The 18,261-nt window shown below is 36.8% G+C and overlaps 1 protein-coding gene across 8 annotated transcripts in view; it reads right to left on the bottom strand.

Annotated features, from left to right (window-relative positions):
• The window catches only part of PTK2 (protein tyrosine kinase 2), a 439,876-nt gene that overhangs the window by 420,977 nt on the left and 638 nt on the right, over nucleotides 1-18,261 (bottom strand). The window lies entirely within an intron of this gene.

The raw sequence follows: 18,261 nt of genomic DNA, 5'->3' as shown, positions 1-18,261 counted from the left end.
CCCGTCTTTAACTTCTTCCCCTTTTTAAAACTAAAACTACTGCTAAGGTACTAAGTGGGTTATTACAAGATTATTTTTTCCTTCTCATATATAAAAGAGCTACTAATGAGCAACAAAAGTAGGGGGACAGGACTTAGGTTGAAAGATTAGATACTTTTTCTATTGAAATAGTCAAGAAGCAGGAAGTAGGGAAAAATTAAGGGCATACCTACTATTCATCACTGCATAGTCATAAAAATCATCAAAAAAGCATAAACCTATATCAAACATTTTATTCTATAATTTATAATTTACTTCAAAGGCGATAATTTCTTCTTGTATCATTGCAAGTAGCTCTAGCCTACTTGTACCCATCATGCATCTCTCCAGTCATTACCCTTTGGGTCCCACACAAGTTTGAATCTTAGATGTTGAAGACAGCACTAACCTTCCAGTGTCTCAAATTCATAATCTCAATAATTCCAGATTCCTCATTCTCTCTCACCTCACAAATCCAATCAGTTGTCCAAGTCTTGCTGCTTTCTACCTTCACAGCATCTCTTGCATACAACTCCTCTTCACTCACAAAGCTAACACCTTGGATGGAGCCTTCATCACCTCTCACTTAAATTATTTTAAAGGCCTCCTACCTGGTCTCCCTCCCTCAAGTTTTTCTACCATCCCCATTTAGTCTACATACCACTGCCAAAGTAATTTTCTTTAATATGTAATTCCCTTACTCAACTAACCACAGTGGCTTCCTATAGCCTCTATCATCTTCACTCTCTCATTAATCTTCAATCTACTGTTTCCTTACTACCTACAAAGACACCTTCAAAAATCACCTGCTTGATCTTCCACCCTCACTTGATCTGTCCATCCCTACTAGCAATTATCCTGTATCTCACCTCCCTTTTGTCACTCGACTTCTTGAGAAGGCTGTCTATAATAGATACCTCCACTTCCTTTCCTCACTGTCTTGACTCTGCAATCCGGTTTCTGATCTCATCATTCACCTAAAACTGTTCTATCCAAAGTTATCAAAGATCTAATTGTCAAATCTCATGACCTTTTCTCAGTTCTCATTCCTTCCTGACCCTCGAAGCTTTTGACACTGTTAATCACAACCACTAGTTGTGAGCCCCTTGAGTGCATGGGCTGTTTTTGCCTTCTTTTGTTTCTCCAGTGCCTAGCACATAGAAAGCCCTTAATAAAAGCTTATGACTGACTGAATCATCAACCTTTGATAAGGTTATCCTCCTACTTATTCAACTACTCTTCTTGGTCTCTTTTGCTGTGTCTTCATTCAGATCAGTCCTAAGCATGTCATTCCCCCACCTCCACCCTGTCTGTCCTGGGGTCTCTTCTCCCTCTACACCATTTTACTTGGTGATCTCATCAGCTCCCACAGATCTGTATCCTCAGGTCTATCTAGGCCTCATCCTAAACTCCATTCCAGTCTTTCATTTCCAACTGCTACTGGATTATTTAAAACTGGATATCTCCTGTATATCCTTAAACTCAGCATGACAAAAGTTGAACTCATCTTTTCCTCCAAACCTTCCCCTCTCCCTAACTTTGCTATTACTGTCAAGGGTACCATCATCCTCCCAAGTCACCCAGGCTCTAAACCCTATCATCTCCAATCCTCATTCTCTCTCCTCATCCTCCATATCCAATCTACTGCCAAATCTTCTCATTCTACCTTTGTGATATTTCTTGCATATGCTCTCTTTCCTCCTCTAATGCTGCCTGCCTGGTTCAGGCCCTTATCACCTCATATCTAGGCTATACCATAACAGCCTTCTGGTTGTTCTCCCTGCCTTGTGTTTTTCTCCAGTCTAATTCATCCTCCACTCAATTGTTCTTCCTAAGCTACATGTCACAACCCTATTCAATAAATTCAAGTGGCTCTCTACTGCCTCCAAGTTCAAATGGAAAATCTGGCTTTTAAAAGTCTTCATATACCTCATCTCTTTCTCCCTTTTCAAAGTCTTCTAATATCTTAATCTTCTCCATATATTCTTCAATCCAGTGAGACAAGTCTCCTTGTTGTTTCACAAGACACTCAATCTCTGGATTCTGTACATTTTCACTGGCTATTGTCCTCTATGTCTGGAAGATTCTCCCCCTGTATCTTGGTCTCCTAGCTGCCTTCATCTTACCTAAAACCTCACCTACTAAAAGAAGCTTTTCTGGGTGCCTTCCCTCAGTTAAATATCTTCAATTCTTCCTGTATTTTATCTAGTTAGTTTTTGCATGTTATCTCCCCAATTAGAAGTTCATTTTCAGTAGGGATTGTTTTATTTATATTTGTTTTTATTTATGTATCCTCAGTGCCAAGCACAGTACCTGACACATAATAGGTGTTAACTGACCAATGATGATGTCTTAAGACAAAGCTTCACAGGGAGAATGTTAGAAAGACTGAGACTTTGAACCATAGATAAGCTTGGTATTGTTAAAACATTGTGCAGTTTCTCACATATAATCCAGGCTTTCTCTTATTCAGTTCAGAGTCCTACTTATTGATCATCTGTAGAGTACATTACAGATACAGGCACTGATATAGAAGTTCAAGGAACTAAACATCTATGTGCATGTCAGTCTGAATAAGCATTTTTCATCCATTTATTCTGTTCTACATAGAGGGTTCTTATGGTGCTCTTTTCAGCAATCATAGCCCTTACCAAGAAAACCCTGTGGTAAGCTTAGCACTGTGATGAACCTAAGGGATAATCCTCCTTTCAACAGCTTCATACAGGATAAATTAGAAAGGAGAGTTTCTGAGATAAGGGATGATACTATTTCATTTATCCAAGAGGTAAATTTGGTATAAAAGAATAAATACAGGACTTAGAAGACCTAAGTTCTGGGGTTGGATACAACTGGCACACCATCTATAAAGGGGAGCATATGGCAGACATCTCCAGGACAGAGAATTCTACTTGAATTTTACAAGGGCAAATTTCCATACAGCAGTGAATTCCTTTGGTAAGTATAAATCTCCTTGTTTTACACCTCCCTCCATATTAATTAGCAAAAGGTCAACAAATGGAGTTATTTCTGTGGTTGGATTTACTAATAACTCTTGTATGATCTTAATATATGCATGAAGAACTATGTGTTGAAGAGCCTTTAAATAATCAAAGCTAGAGGAACTATGGAAGACCTATTGTGAATAGGTCCAATTGTTCTGGAAAACAATTTGGAACTATGGCAGAAAAGTGATTAAATTGAATACTGACGGGTGGCTAGGTGGCGCAGTGAATAAGCACCAGCCCTGGAGTCAGGAGGACCTGAGTTCAAATTTGACCTCCCTCAGACACTTAACTTACACATACACACACACACACACACACACACACACACACACACACACACTAGCTGTGTAACCTTGGGCAAGTCACTTAACCCCAACTGCCCTCCAAAAGAAAAAAATGAATACTGACCCAAAACATACCCAGTACTGGGTACGAACACCCAAAGAGGCTCCACATAGAGGGAAAGAGACCATATGTAACAAAATATTTATGGCAATATTTCTTGTAGCAGTAAGAAACTGGAAACAATGTAGATAGCCAATGAACAGGGTTGAACACACTGCTTTATGATACAATGGAGCATAAGGTAGAGCAGAAAATACACTGGCTCAGTAGTCAAGAATATCTGGGTAGAAATCCTAATAGGTTACTATTTAATGTGACCATAAATCATTCAACCTCCTTGGGCCTCAGTTTTCTCATCTATAAATGACAGAGTTGTACTAAATGGCCCCCAAGTTCCTTTCCTGCTCTGAATTTAGTTCTAGATCTAGCTTCTATGATCTTGTCCAAAGTCACAGAGCTGATAAATGATCTAGAGCCAGGACCTGAACCCAAGTATTCTGATTCTAAGCCCAGTTTGTTGTCTACTACAACACACTATATATCTCCCTTCTCCTTCACATAATTCCTTTTGTTTCCCTTTCCTTTTCTTCTCTCAGCCTCTATCTGACTGAAAGGGACCCATTTTGTTGTTTGGTCATTTCAGTGGTTTGTCATTACCTTCTCCAGCTCATTTTACTGATGAGGAAACAGAGTTAAGTGACTTGCCCAGGGTCACACAGCTAGCATCTGAGGTCAGCTTTGAACTCAGGAAGATGTCTTCCTGACTCCAGGCCTGGTACTCTATCCACTGTACCACCTAGCTGCCCTTTGGTGAACCTAAGGGATAATTCTGCTTTCAACATCTGCCTATAGGACGAAATGGAAAAGAGAGGTTCTGATATAAGGGAATATATCGTTTCATTTATTCAAGAGGCAGCTTTGATGTAAAATAACAAATACTGGACTCAGAAGACCTAAGCTCAATTCCCATCTGGGACATTTCTTGGCTATGTGGCTCTAGTTCCTTTATCTATAAAAGGGGAATAATAATTCTAATAATACTTGCACTACCTAACTCATTAATTTGTGAGGAAAGTGCTTTAAGAAACCTGGAATATTATGTGTGAGTTATTAAATCAAATGTGAGTGATAAAATACCTGTGGAAATGAAAATGAAGGAAAAGACTAAATAATATGTAGAATTTGTTCACAGACTAGAAATGAAAAGCAAATTTTCTGAGTCTGTGAGGTTAATACTGTCATCCAAAATAAAAGGGAAATGTGAAGGGGCCACTGGTGAGACATCTAAGTAGAAATGCGTTATAGACAAGTAAAGCATAGACTGAAGAAACACTGGAGATTCTGAGGCATTAGGAAAAATTTTGTAAACAATAACATGTGAATTTTTTATTATTAATTTAAATATGAAGTGGTAAAGGCTTAAACAAAGATAGTGACTGCACACTATCGGAGAGCTGCTTTTGAACTCCGTCTGTGTTATATACTACTTACTAGACACCCTAGACATCTTCAATTAATAAGCTGCCTGAGAGCTCATAATAAATAAATTTAATTATATTTTACTTTTTTCAAAGCAAGAAATGTTTTAAAAAATCATTCACAGAACTGGACAACCAAAATAAGCACTTTCTAAGAAGCTATAAACCTATGATTTTGTTTCTTTTTAAAGAAGCCAAGACTTGAGAAAGCAAAACAATGTTAAACAGCTTAATTAACAAATGTCACTGGATAGATAGCAGCTGCAGTCACAGCGTGGACCCCTGTCTTGTCAGCTGAGCTAAAAGGAACTGACAATTGAGGTAGTTAACTGGCTTTTTGCTTGTTTAGAGAAGAATAAAAACCAAACACTGACTGGTATATTTTAAGTAGTATATTTTGAGAATCTAAATGCCTCTAAAGAGAAGCAAAACATGCATGAAAATAGCCAAATCATTTCTTCCTATCTGTTGTAGAATTTTACAATTAACACATATTAATGTTTAAGTAGCTGGGTACCAAAAAGAATTTGAAGTTAAAAACAACCACAGCACAATTTAAATAATAGCCACCATTTACAGTGTTTTAAGGTTTTCAAAACACTTTACATGTTTCCCATATCTCATAACATATATAACATCTCTATGAAATCAGCATATTTCTTTTCAATTATTTAGTTTAAAAAATTGTTTTATTCTGGCAAATATCCTGAGTTTACATTTCTTTGTCATCATAAAAGCTAAGTACACTGACAGAAACAGATTTTTATTGCTATCAGGATTGCAAAAATCAATACAGTACAGCAAAGCAAACTACATTTTATTCTGACTCATGTGCAGACTCAACAGAAACTGCCCACTGAGAGTTCTGAGAATGTGGAGGTAATACTGTCTAGGATATAAGATAAAGGATAGCTTTCAGGAGCCTTGGATTCCCAGTTATCATCACTGACCCATTGAATGATTCTGTGTAAGTCACTTCTCTCTATTATAGGTCTTCAAATTCCCTTCTTCTCCTTAACCTGTTTTTAAGTAAAATCATCACCTTTATAAATTGGCTTAAGATTCACCCTTCAAGTATCTAGACTATTACAACATTCTTATTATTCCTACAGAATAATCTGTTGATGGAGAAGCAAAAATGAAATTCATCTAGATAACAGAATGAGTTTTCTTAACCTTTTTTGTCATAGACCCCTGTAGCAATCTGGTGAAACCTAAGCACCCCTTTTCAGAATGCACAAGAAAAAATAAATATAATTACAAAGAAAACTAATTATATTAAAATACAGTTATAACATTTTTTTAAAAATTGTTCATGGGCCCCAGCTTTAAAAAAAAAAACAGACACCTATTCTAGAAAGAAAAATGTGATCACTGAATGTTTCTGAGTCACTTTTTTTGACTATAATATTATTTCAATTTACTTCTGTAATTTTTGTTTCTAGAAGAGATAATACTTTACCTTTTTTTTTCTCATTTCGTATCATTTTTTGGAATCTTAGGAGAGTGTAGTCTAGAACAGAATGCCACTTAAAAATGCTTAAGGCTGGGGCAGCTAGGTGGCGCAGTGAATAGAGCACCGGCCCTGGAGTCAGAAGGACCTGAGTTCAAATATGACCTCAAACATTTAACATACACACACAAAAAACTAGCTGTGTGACCTTGGGCAAGTCACTTAACCCTAATTGCCCTGCAAAAAAAAATATGATTAAGGCTTTACCTTCATCCCCTCATAAAAAAAGGCCTCTTTTCTATGTGTTTTGGGAAAAGACCTACATTCTTTCAAATTGTAATTTTATTCTCATATGTGCAAGAGCAAATAAGAGATGAGTGCTAACAATTTCCAACTTATTGAAATTTTACAATCTATTTCTTTCACTCATATGGCTAAATTTACCAACTTTTACACTGGACAATATTTTATTCATTTGTTTATATAGTCACTGATACCTTTTAGACCATACTTTTAAAATCACTAACTTCAAAACACCTAGTTTATTTTGGAACATATTATTCAACTGAGTCATAATTATATTACATAGCAACTGAGTTTTCATTCTTTTGAATAGTATTTTATCTCTGTGTTTCCCAAACTGCCGAAGAATCCTAGCATGAGAGAATACCTAATACTTCTGTGATGAGTGCAGGTTTTTGCCTCTTTCCCGAGATATCACTATTCAGTGAATTCAGCTCCTAAATGTGCTACTGCCATGACATGTGGAAGAATAGTAGAGGTACATGAAAAAGAAGGCAAAGGGAACTCCTAAGAAAGCCTGAACACTTACTTGTATTGCTATTTGGGGTAAATATTCATCTGATCTACCAATAAAGCATGCCCAAAGATATACTACAGACCACCTTTCCAAAAAAAAATTTTTTTTGTGGAAGGGTATTTGAGGTTGGGGAATGACCAGTGTAAAACAGAAATAGCAATGCATTCAAATAGCTCTAATGTCACTTCCCCAAATCTGAGCAGGAGTAAACTGTTCCAAAACATTTCCCAAAACATCTCTTCTGCAACCTTTTTGCTTCCCTCTTAGAAATGTGCAGATTGAGAATAATGAGAAAAGTCAGTTAACTACTTTTCATAAACTTTGATCCAAAGACAGGCATATACCACAAGGAGTTCAAAGACAGTCTCTCTTTCTGGCTGTGTGTGTGTGTGTGTGTGTGTGTGTGTGTGTGTGTAACACAAATGTATGTGAACATACACATACACAGAAAAATCTCCTAAGTATAGCAAAAAAAAAAAAAAGGAAAAAGTCACTTAAAAAAGTATTCAACAAACATAATATGGATGTCATAAGAAACAATGAATATGAAGAATCAAAGAAACATGGAAAATTTTGATAAACTAATGGAGAATGAAGCAGAACCAGGAGAATATACTGAATAACTACAATAATGAAAAAAAGGATAATAAATGCTAAAATAAAGCCCATAATGACTAATCTTGACCATTAAAATATAGGCTCCTTGAGAGATGGGACTGTTTAAGGACTTTAGCATGGTGTCTGACACAGAGCAGTGAGTTACAAATGCCTATTCATTAATCAATTAGTCCTAGAGACAAAACGAGGAAATGCACTTCCCCTTTTATAGTAAAGAAACGAAAAGACCACAGGTACAAAATCTTATGTACACTAGAGGTATCAAACTCGGAGGCTGAACCAGATTAAAAATGTAACTAGGAAATGGTGGACAAAATAACTAACTATACTATAGAAAATGTTAATTTGTGGTTTTCCAAGCCAACATACAGTCACAGATTTCTAGTGGAGTTTAACATCACTGATGCATACTATAAGACAATCTGATAACTCACTGTATTAGCTGGTTGTGACTAACTGCTTTTTCTACAGGGAAATCTGATGCAGTGATGGAAGGACAATTTCCAGAAATGACTTCAACGTCAAAACAAAAGACACCAATAAAACTTGATTTTAACAGATTTGGATGGCTGGGAAAGACAAAGGGGTAAGGGAAAATAATTCTATTTCTTCTACCAACCTCTAGAGGAAAAAGTTTGAGAATTACTTCTGTAGTCTAATAGATCTCACCAAGTCCTTGTATTCAGATTAAAATGCCACTAATTTTTGTCCATTTATCTATATCTAAATATGTTCCTATGACTTTATCATCTTTGACTTGACTTTGACCATAAGCTTGCCAGGTTGGCCAAGGTCATTCATTTTACTTTGTAAAATGTTTGCAATCAGAATTGATAGAGATAAAGTACCACACTGATGAAATCATAGATCCATAAAACACATGATTCTTTACTTTAGCTTTTCTACCCAAAAAGATCATTTACCTCCAGATCATTAAGCTGTTCTGGAGTTTTTTTTCACTTATTCTTCAGTTTCTACCTTCCTAGTGCCCTGTTTGTTTCCACTCTGGTGGCAGGCCCTTATCACCTCATACTGAAATGGTCTTCTGGTTGGTCTCCCTCCCTCACATCTCTCCCCATTCCAATCCTCCTTCACTATGCTGTTAAACTGATTTTCCTAAAGTGCAGATCTTACTATGTCACACCCTTACTCAAGAACTCCAGTAGCTCCCTATTACCTGCAGAATCAAACACAAAATCATATTTAGCTTTTAAAGCCCTTCATAACCTGCCTCCTTTCTTTCCAGTCATCTTACAATTTATTCCCCTCCACACATTCTGCAATTCAGTAACACTCGTCTCCTTGCTGTCCTTTTTATATTCCATATCCTAGCTCAGGTATTTTGCTGACCCCCCTTTTGCCTCCTAGCTCCCTGACTTCCTTCAAATCTCAGCTAAAGTCCCACCTTCTGCAGGAAACCTTTCCTACTCCTCCTTAATCTTAGTGCCTTCTCTCTGAGAATATCCCCAATTTATACAGTACAGACATTAGTTATGCATCCATTGTTTATATATTATCTCCCCCACTAGACTAGGAACTCCCTGAGAACAGGGACTGGTTTCTGCCTTTCTTTGAATCCCTGGCACTTAGCACAGTTCATGGCACATAGGGTAATTAATAAATACCTTACTGACTTGGGGAATAAACAGGTACAAAATTCAAAAAACTCCAACAGTACAGAAGGCTCTTTTTCAGTTTTTCAACATATATTTCCTGAGTCTGCAATATTCTTACGTGAGTCATAAGATCAGAGTATTAGAGATGAATAAGACCTTAGGGATCATCTAGTCAGTCTCTTGTATAATGTAAAATTGAGAGTAAGAATTGTTTTTCTTTTCTTTTCTTTAAGTCTTTATCCCCAGTGCCTTGCAAACAGTAGACTCTGAAAGAATTTGAAATGAATGAGAACACAGGCCCAGATAAGCGATTTGTCCAACATCATTACAATGGAAATAAGTAGCAAATTTGGGATTAAAAACCAAATCTACTAACTCCAATGCACTACACCATCCCATCTCATAGCCATGTGCATTCTAAATAGTTGTTTCAATTTGCTGGAGATATATTGCTGGTTACATTGAATTACAATAAGAGTACATAGTTATTTGTTAGCCTGTAAGTCCTGTGGCCCTATGGTCACATGGAAGAGAAGCCACACAATCTTTCCATAAAGTAACCACATAATAGATGCTCAATAAACACCTTTTAAAAAGTTGCCAGATTTCAAATCAATTCCTAGTAACACTGAGACTGGGGGAAGAGGATAAAAGGGAAGCTTTCATAAGAGGTAATAAGTGGAACAGTTAGTAATCAGGATACGAGGAATAATCCAAGAGGACCAACTAAAACTTTTTAAAGGAAGAAGTGTGTGTGTGTCAAATGTCAAATACCGTTTGGAGTACAAACCATTCTGTGTCCAATCTAAGACTTCCCAAATGGGGATGAGACAAGAAATCAACTCTGCTCTCTATTCTGATGGGCCCATGGTCCAAAAATGGGATTAGTTCAAATTATTAGGTACCAGGTTCCCAAGACTCTACAGTAAACATTCCAAACATAAAGGTTTTTAGATCACCCATTAATTAGTATTCTATAGTCTGTGACAAATCAGAATTCATTCCCTCCAAGTTAACACAGGGATCTCATTTTCCCTTGCTCCCCTGGGATGACCAAACCCTGCAAACATAAGCACCTATCTTTCTTCAAATGAGCCATAACACACAGCCAAAACAACCCTTAGAAGTTGTTTAAGCATGGAATCAATCTCTCACCACTTATGTTTCTGCTCCTAGAAAACCAGTCAAAGGGAAAAGTACTTTTCACTGGCTTGAACTAGTGATTCAAAGCTATGAAGACAATCAATACAAAGTGCTGCCTCATTAGTTAACCTGGTAAAGTATACTATTTACCTGATCTTAGCTTATAAATTTAGTTAATTTTTCAACAGCTAAAAGAAACCACTAGAGAATTTAAGCCACTAAAGAACCCAAATAGTTTCAGTAACAAACTCTTTGCCTCTGTCTGCTGAAAGCCACAAGTCTAGGTGCAAACAATTTCAAGTTCAAACTGCTTGTTCAAAATTCAAGGGTTTCAAAAGGCAGTCTTTTCTTGTAAAAAAAAAAAAAACAAATTCAGGATGCTTAGTCAGGTCATTAGTTCAAATCTGTAATCCCCATTCAACTCATTTTCCCTTAGCCTAGAATTCTGAGAAATACTGAAGAATCATGAATGCAAATTCAAATCACAATTTTAGACTTTTGAGCTTCTATCCAATTTCTCCATCAATAAGAATTCACCTATACTATCACTCTTTTCTTTTTCTTTTTTGGAGGGGAGAAGGCAGGGCAACTGGGATTAAGTGACTTGCCCAAGGTCACACAGCTTAGTAAGTGTTAAGTGTCTGAGGCTGGATTTGAATGCAGATCCTCCAGACTTCACTGGGCCACATAGCTGTCCCCTATACCATCACTCTTATGAATGATTTTAGTATACTTTACCTTTAAATACTCAAAGATGATACCTCAAGAAGTTGGATTTTCTGTGAATTTAGAATTTAACAGGACTAAGAAACATGCTGAATAAATACATATTAAACATCAGACATTGTGCTAAGCACAATTATATTTTCTTCAATTTAAAAAAATTCACTTATCCTAGTGAAGGTATTTTAGCCTATTACTTCAAAACAAGCCCTATTTGAATATTACTGCAGCAAAATTTTTTCAAGCAATATCAAATGTGAGCTAGCATTATTTTGCAACTAATACAGCAGCACCACAAAGATGGTTGTTCTTTTGAATGTCTTTAGGGCATAATATAAAAATCCTTCTGACTACCCAGTGTCTTCATGGCTGGGTGGGGGGAAGGGAGGGGGAACCTTTCAATTAAGAGTCTGATTCAGTCTTGCTGTGGGGAGGGGAGGTGGGAGAGAAACTCTGTCACTGTTTTTTAAAATATGAATCTGAGCAAGTCTCTGAACCTTCAATGTTTCAATAAACTTTAGTGAGCCAAATTTGTAAAAGATCTATTAAGAAAGACTGATAAAATGTATAATAAGTATAAAAAGGCAATAGTAACACTAATTTTTCTTGATGCAATGCAGGTAAGAAGAGCTTGAAATAATGAAAAAACTAAGTCATGCCCTTGTCTATCAAAGTCCCATGTGATTTTGAATGAAAATATTTATTTCTAAGGCAAAAACAAGTATTAATATTACACTACATTATTCATTGAACTATATTATATATATATATATATATATATATCATATTTGTATGATTGTGAAAAATCAAGCACAATGGGGAGGGGTAGGAATTAGTAAGGAGTGACATTGATGTTAAAAAAAAGTGTATGAATGAAACATTTCCTTAAAATACACAGAAGACAGCAAAGATCAAAAAGGAACACAGAACAGACAAGAATAGTTTTGTTATTATCAAGTTGCACTTATAGTTTTTTTTAAACTATATATAATAAAAGTTTGTAATGGAAATGTAAATTTTGAAGATCTTCCCTGCCCCTAGGCTAAAGTGCTCCTGGAGCCTGGGGTGGGAGGCTTGTTTTTCAGTAGATACTTCTTGATTGGCCAGTGGGTCAATAAGGTTGTTACATTCTCTGAGCCAGGAGAAGGCTATATAAGCCCTAATGTGAGGCTTTGTTTTGGGGGCTCACTTTGAGAAGTGTTCTGTGATTTGATCTGGATTATGGGAAGCCGTTGTCCAGAGCCCCCCGGCTTTGAAAAACCCAGATGTCGAAAGCCAGATGTTGATTTGGTATGGATGTAATGGTTGGACAGTTTGGAAAGCTGTCTACTTGATCAGTTTCTGTCTTGATAATTCTGCCTGTATACTTTGAAGTTCAGGGCGCTGACCTTTTTCCCCTGAACAAGGTAAACGATATATGTTTGACTGATTAAAGTAAGCTTGTTAACCCATTTTGAGTTGCTTTCCTTTATCAAACCAAGAACCAGTGTTGGCAGTAAACCCTGAGGACGCTTGGGGTGCTTGCTGCTACAAAGTTCAATTTCACAAACAGTCCTCTTTGCTGTGGTTTGTATATTGAAACTTTCATGTGTGATATTTAAGTTCATACAAAATGAGAAATTAATATTTTTAAAAAGCATAGCAAAAATGTGATTATTGTTCAATAAACAACAATGACAAACAGAATCCTCACAGATCACATAGAGTATTTTACAGTTTACAACAACCTTATAAACTAGATAGTGATGTAATAGGAAAAAAACTAAACTTGGACTTGAGAGGCAAATATTTTGGTTTGTGGCCTTGTACCCCCAGAACTTAACATTGGCCTTGCTAAGAAGTGCTTAATATATACCTGAATTGAATCCCAAATGACACTGGCTAGTTTTTTGAGTGTGGTTAAACCTAGCTGTTTGCATATGGGTTGTCACTTTAATTTTTTTTTTTTTTACTTTTTTTGGAGTGGGGAAGGCAGAGCAATTGGGGTTAAGTGACTTGCCCAGGGTCATAAGGCTATTAAGAGTTAAAGTGTCTGAGGTCAGATGTGAACTCAGGTCCTCCTGACATCACCTAGCTGCCCCAGTCACTTTACTTTTGTGAGACTCTATATCATCTGTAAAACAAGGATAATATTGACACCACCTTTCTCAGAGTTGCTAAGCAGTGTTTTGTAAACCTGAAAAGCAATTATTAAATGTAAGTGATTAACCCCTATTTTCACAGATGAGGGAAACTGAAATTGAGAAAGGTTAAATGATTTGCCCATAACCTTAATAAATGGCAGAGCATCAGGCATTTACTTTACCATCTCAAGCAAACTCAAAATTATGATGTTAGATTATAAAACCTTAGAGAATACCATGTGTTCCAAGATTTTGAAACTTTACTGTGGGGTTTAGTTAACAATGTTGTCACAAACTGACAATGGCATTTATCAAGATTATTTATCTTGCTCAGTTCCTCCACATGACAGTGACTGGGTAGTCAAACTAATCCCCCTTTCACCATGTCTTTTGATAGGAAAGAAGTAAGGAAAATGCCAAATGCTGGTCCAAAAAGAGAGGAAGCAATAACGGACCTGAATAGTTATGCTGGTACCAAAGTCAAAAACATCTTTTAAATATCACTTGTTGAGATTAGTCAACTACAGGTGCATCTAGATACTAACATGAATTCAGTGGTTTTTACATATTAATTTACATTTCAAAAAGAATATAATTGCCTTAAGATCTGTCCATCAGCACTTTTCAGTTGGATTCTAAAACAGAACAGCCCTAATAAGGAATTGAAATTAAAACCTGAAAGATGATTTTAGCATTCAAAGCTTTTTTTGCTCCTTATGCATTCATGTATATCATTCAACTCTCACCAATATAAGAAGCATATACTTTTACATTATTTACAATCCTCAGTGAAGACATGCACTTCTTACAATTTTTATTACTATTTTAGAGTCTTTTGATAAAGGCATAAACTATGGGAAATGAGATTTTAAAAAACTAAACAAAAATCAATTAACCATTTTTTACCAAGTTTAACAGCATCTAGACTGTTACTTGTCATTGATTTACTAAGAAAATGCTGTACCTATACAACTAAAAATAATGGAATTGGTTTTAATATTGGAGTTTGATAAAGATAAAATATATAATTGAGCACTTTTCTAAACTAAAAATGTTTACTTTTAGTGATAGATGAGCACACTTAAAATAAAATAAATCAAAGCATTTATTAAGTGCCTATGTTCCCAGACACTATTGGGTATTTAATCACAAAGAATGAAATAATCCCTACCCCCAACAAGTTTACATTCTAAAATGGGATGTCCACTGACTTTTACCTGTGAACTTGTGCACTTAATTTTTAAGCAAATACACTTCTGAATGAGTCACTCTTTTCTAACTTTTAATAAATATTGCTTTCGTTATCTTCAGATGATACAAACATTTAGTATTCTTAAAAAGTAATTCCAGTCTTCAAGAATGTTAAAACAAGAATGCCTTTCTCCAATCACCCCTAGTTATAAAGGTAGGAGCCAAAGAGGGAATGATGACACTTCATTTTTTTTCACTATAATAAAAAAAAATTACTTCAAGATTTCAACAAGACGCAGGTAGAAACAGGTATCCACATAATTACATACATACTACACGGTACTCAAAAAACAATGAAACTACAGAGTGCAATTTTCTCACAACTTAAAAAGTTAATTTTTCTAACTAACCTCTTTGCACCATAGTTAACCTATAATAGTTCAAATATCTTTCTTCAGATGTTAAGCTTAATTCCCAAGAACACCACTGTATATAACACTATACTCTCTAAACACTAAGTTTAGAGTCATATTTCCTTGTCAAAAAAACTTTTTAATGATCTATATTAAATTACTCCTTGCCCATGTTTTCTGCTTTGTCATACAAACATCATCACCATTTTTAATCTGTTTTTCCATTCTTACTCAAATCATAATATATTGCTCACTAAAACATGGAATAATTTATCTCCAAGGGCTCTTAAATCCTACTACCTCCAGGAAAGAGGATTCTGCCCCATTATCCTTACACAAAATTATGTGTTTGAAATGATTTATATAGTTATCACAATTGAAATTTATGTAAAACACCCTGCATATCTTAAAGTACTATTATGTCAGCTATTATTATTATTATCTATTTATCTACGGTCTTGGTGCCTTTAGACATTTATTATATAACTGCCATTCATGCTTTCCTATTTGTGAGCCCCTTTGAGGGCTGGACCATGCCATTTACCACTGTAAAAAAATTGTTATACTAGTTGATGATATTATATATCCTAAAAGATACAAATATTATCAGAAGAGAATATAAATTCTCTTGATCTAGAATTTTACACAATACTTAATACACAAATCCAAAATAGGCGATTACCTACTGCTTAAAACAATTCTACTCTGTTGCTTTTACTCTAAAAAATAAGATCTTATTTTCAAAAGGAGCAAAATTATATCCACAGATATAAAACATTTCAACTAACAAAGATCATTTTGAAACACAGGTCTGAATTGTGAAAACACTGCTCATTAGTACATTTCACTTCTCTAAAGAGTGTAATGTATTTGTATAATATAGATTTACAAGCTGGACTTAAAATTAAGTAAAAGTTTTTGAATGAGTCCAATGGGACAAATGGGTAAAATAAAAACTCAAATGCCCTTCAATGAAATTGAAATAGAAAAACAAGTTTACTTTCATAGAAGTTTACACTTATTTTTCCTTTACTATATTCTTAAAGAGGGGATGATCTATCAAAACATCTAACTTTGTGGTGTTATAAAAGAAATTAACACTAGGTGCTTTAAAAATAAACTATAGGGTTAGGTTATGAAATAGATTTCAGAAAGATTCTGTCTATCTTACCCATTATGCAAATGTCTGTATCCTGAGATGAATTCCCATTGATGGCGAATCTCAAACACAAATCCCCAAACTCCTATGTTGACTTCATCCATTGCACTTACTACAGAACTACTGTCTACATCAGAGTCAAAAAGCCAGAGGCAGGCTGACTATGCAAGAAGACTGCTGAAAAGGTTCACAACATATACTTTCGTTGCTGCCTATAGTTAAAAAACCTGTAATTAATTCGTGTCAAATCAGGGATTCTCAAGGGGTTTTTTGCATGTGTCATGGACCCCTTTGGTAGTCTAGCTAAGCCTATGGACCCTCTTTTCTGAATAATGTTTCTAAATGAAAAAAATAAAATACATTAAGATTGCAAAAGAAAACTAATTATGCTGAAATATGGTTGTCAAAATATCTTTAAAACACGTTTATGGACCCCAGGTTAAGAACTCTTGTGGTACTCCAAAAAACATGAAAACACATTCTTGTGAAGGAAAGTTAACAATGGATTCAAGACAGAAACGGCTAAAACTGCTTTTCCACATAAAACTGCAGTTAGGTTATGAACTGGAGAAAGGAGGCAACATTATTTAGAAAGAATTCTAATTATCTTAAAATTATTTCTTGTGAAAGTTGCAGGGAAAACATACAACAGAATAATAAAACCTGTTTTGAGTGAGAGGAAGTGATAGGACTTTGCTCTCCTGTTCCTATTTGGTTATTAGCAATACCGGAGGGAGGACTCTTGAGAGTGATTCAAGACAATCTCACAAACCAATCGAAGTCCTCCTTTTACTTTCCACCACAAAATTACCCTTTTCCCTCCTCCCTGGGGTGGCAATTTCACTCCATGAAACTGACTAAGCTTCCAGTACGCTAAATTTGAACTTATTTCTTAAAATCTCAGGACCAATCATCCCAAGTGTCCCAATGGAATGACCCTTTCCTTCTCTCCTTCCCTCCCCTTTTGTTTCTAACGCATTCTCACCATTCAACTCCAGCAGAGAGGCCCGTCCTGTCCTACCACATCCTGTGGGATTCAAATCCACAAGGCTTCTCAGACTGGCTCTCCGGTTCCCTCCATGGGTTGCACTCACAAAACCATCACCTCTGCCTCCAAAAACACAACCTGACCTCTCCACTCCCCAACCCTCCAAGCTTTTTTTTTTTTTTTTTTTTTTTGCTTTCTCAGCCCCCACCCCCAACTCCTTTCCAAAAACGGTTTGGGGGGAGGAGGGGAGTGACGGGACGAGGAGGCAGAGAAGGTGGGTAGACGAGTGGCTAAGGTCCAACCCCCACCTTCCTCTCCCAATCCCCCAGGCCTAAGCCCAGTTCCATCAAACAACCAATTCATGGACAGAATACTATGTCGAACTTGCGACCCCCGCCCCCAACCACAAGCACCAACCACACTCCCCAGAGAAGGGGTGGGGGAAAGGATGGAGACCAGAAATGAGGGGAGATGGGGAGAAGAGAAAGGGGACTCTTTTCTATGAATTGGAGGGGGAAGAGAAGAAAAGGGAAGAGGTGTCAGATAAAAAGGGGAGGTGGAAAAAAAAAGAACCTGATAAAAATGAGAGAGTGGAGGGAGGGGGACCCAGTTCTACAAGCTGGAGAGAGAAAAGGGTGTCGGGAAAGAGAAAGGGGGAGAAAGGGGGAGAAGAGGAAAGGAGAGAGGTGAAAGAAGGAGAAAGATGGGGAAGAGGTAGAAGAGGAGAGAGTAGGGGAGAAGAGAGGTGGGGAAGAAAAAAGAGGAAGGGAATGGATGCGGGAAAGTAAAGAAAGAGGTGGAGGGGAGAAGGGGTAGGGGAGACAGGTGAAGGGGAGAAGGGGTAGAGGAGGGAGATGGAAGGGAGAAGGAATGGGAAGATAGACGGGATAGAGGATGGGGGAGGAAGATGGGGGAAGAGGGGTGGAGGGGAGAAAGATGGGGGGAAAGAAGTGGGGGAGGTGAGAGGTGGAGGAGGGAAGGGGTGGAAAGGAGAAGGGGATGGGAGGTAAAGAGAGGAAGAGGGGATTGGGGGCAGAAGAGACGGGGAATGGGATGGGGAGAAGACATGAGGGAAGAAAGAGATGGAGGAGATGGGGGAAGAAAAGGAAGGAGGTGGAGGAGATTGGGGGGAAGGATAGGGAGGAGTGAACAGGAGAGGAAAGAGGGG

Source organism: Petaurus breviceps, unplaced genomic scaffold, assembly GCF_028583685.1.
Source record: "Petaurus breviceps papuanus isolate PSGF00001 unplaced genomic scaffold, PetGlider_PUasm1.0 98, whole genome shotgun sequence".
NCBI lineage: Eukaryota > Metazoa > Chordata > Mammalia > Diprotodontia > Petauridae > Petaurus > Petaurus breviceps.
The sequence above is the reverse complement of the archived record's forward strand: the minus strand, read 5'-3'. Positions and strand labels throughout refer to the sequence as shown.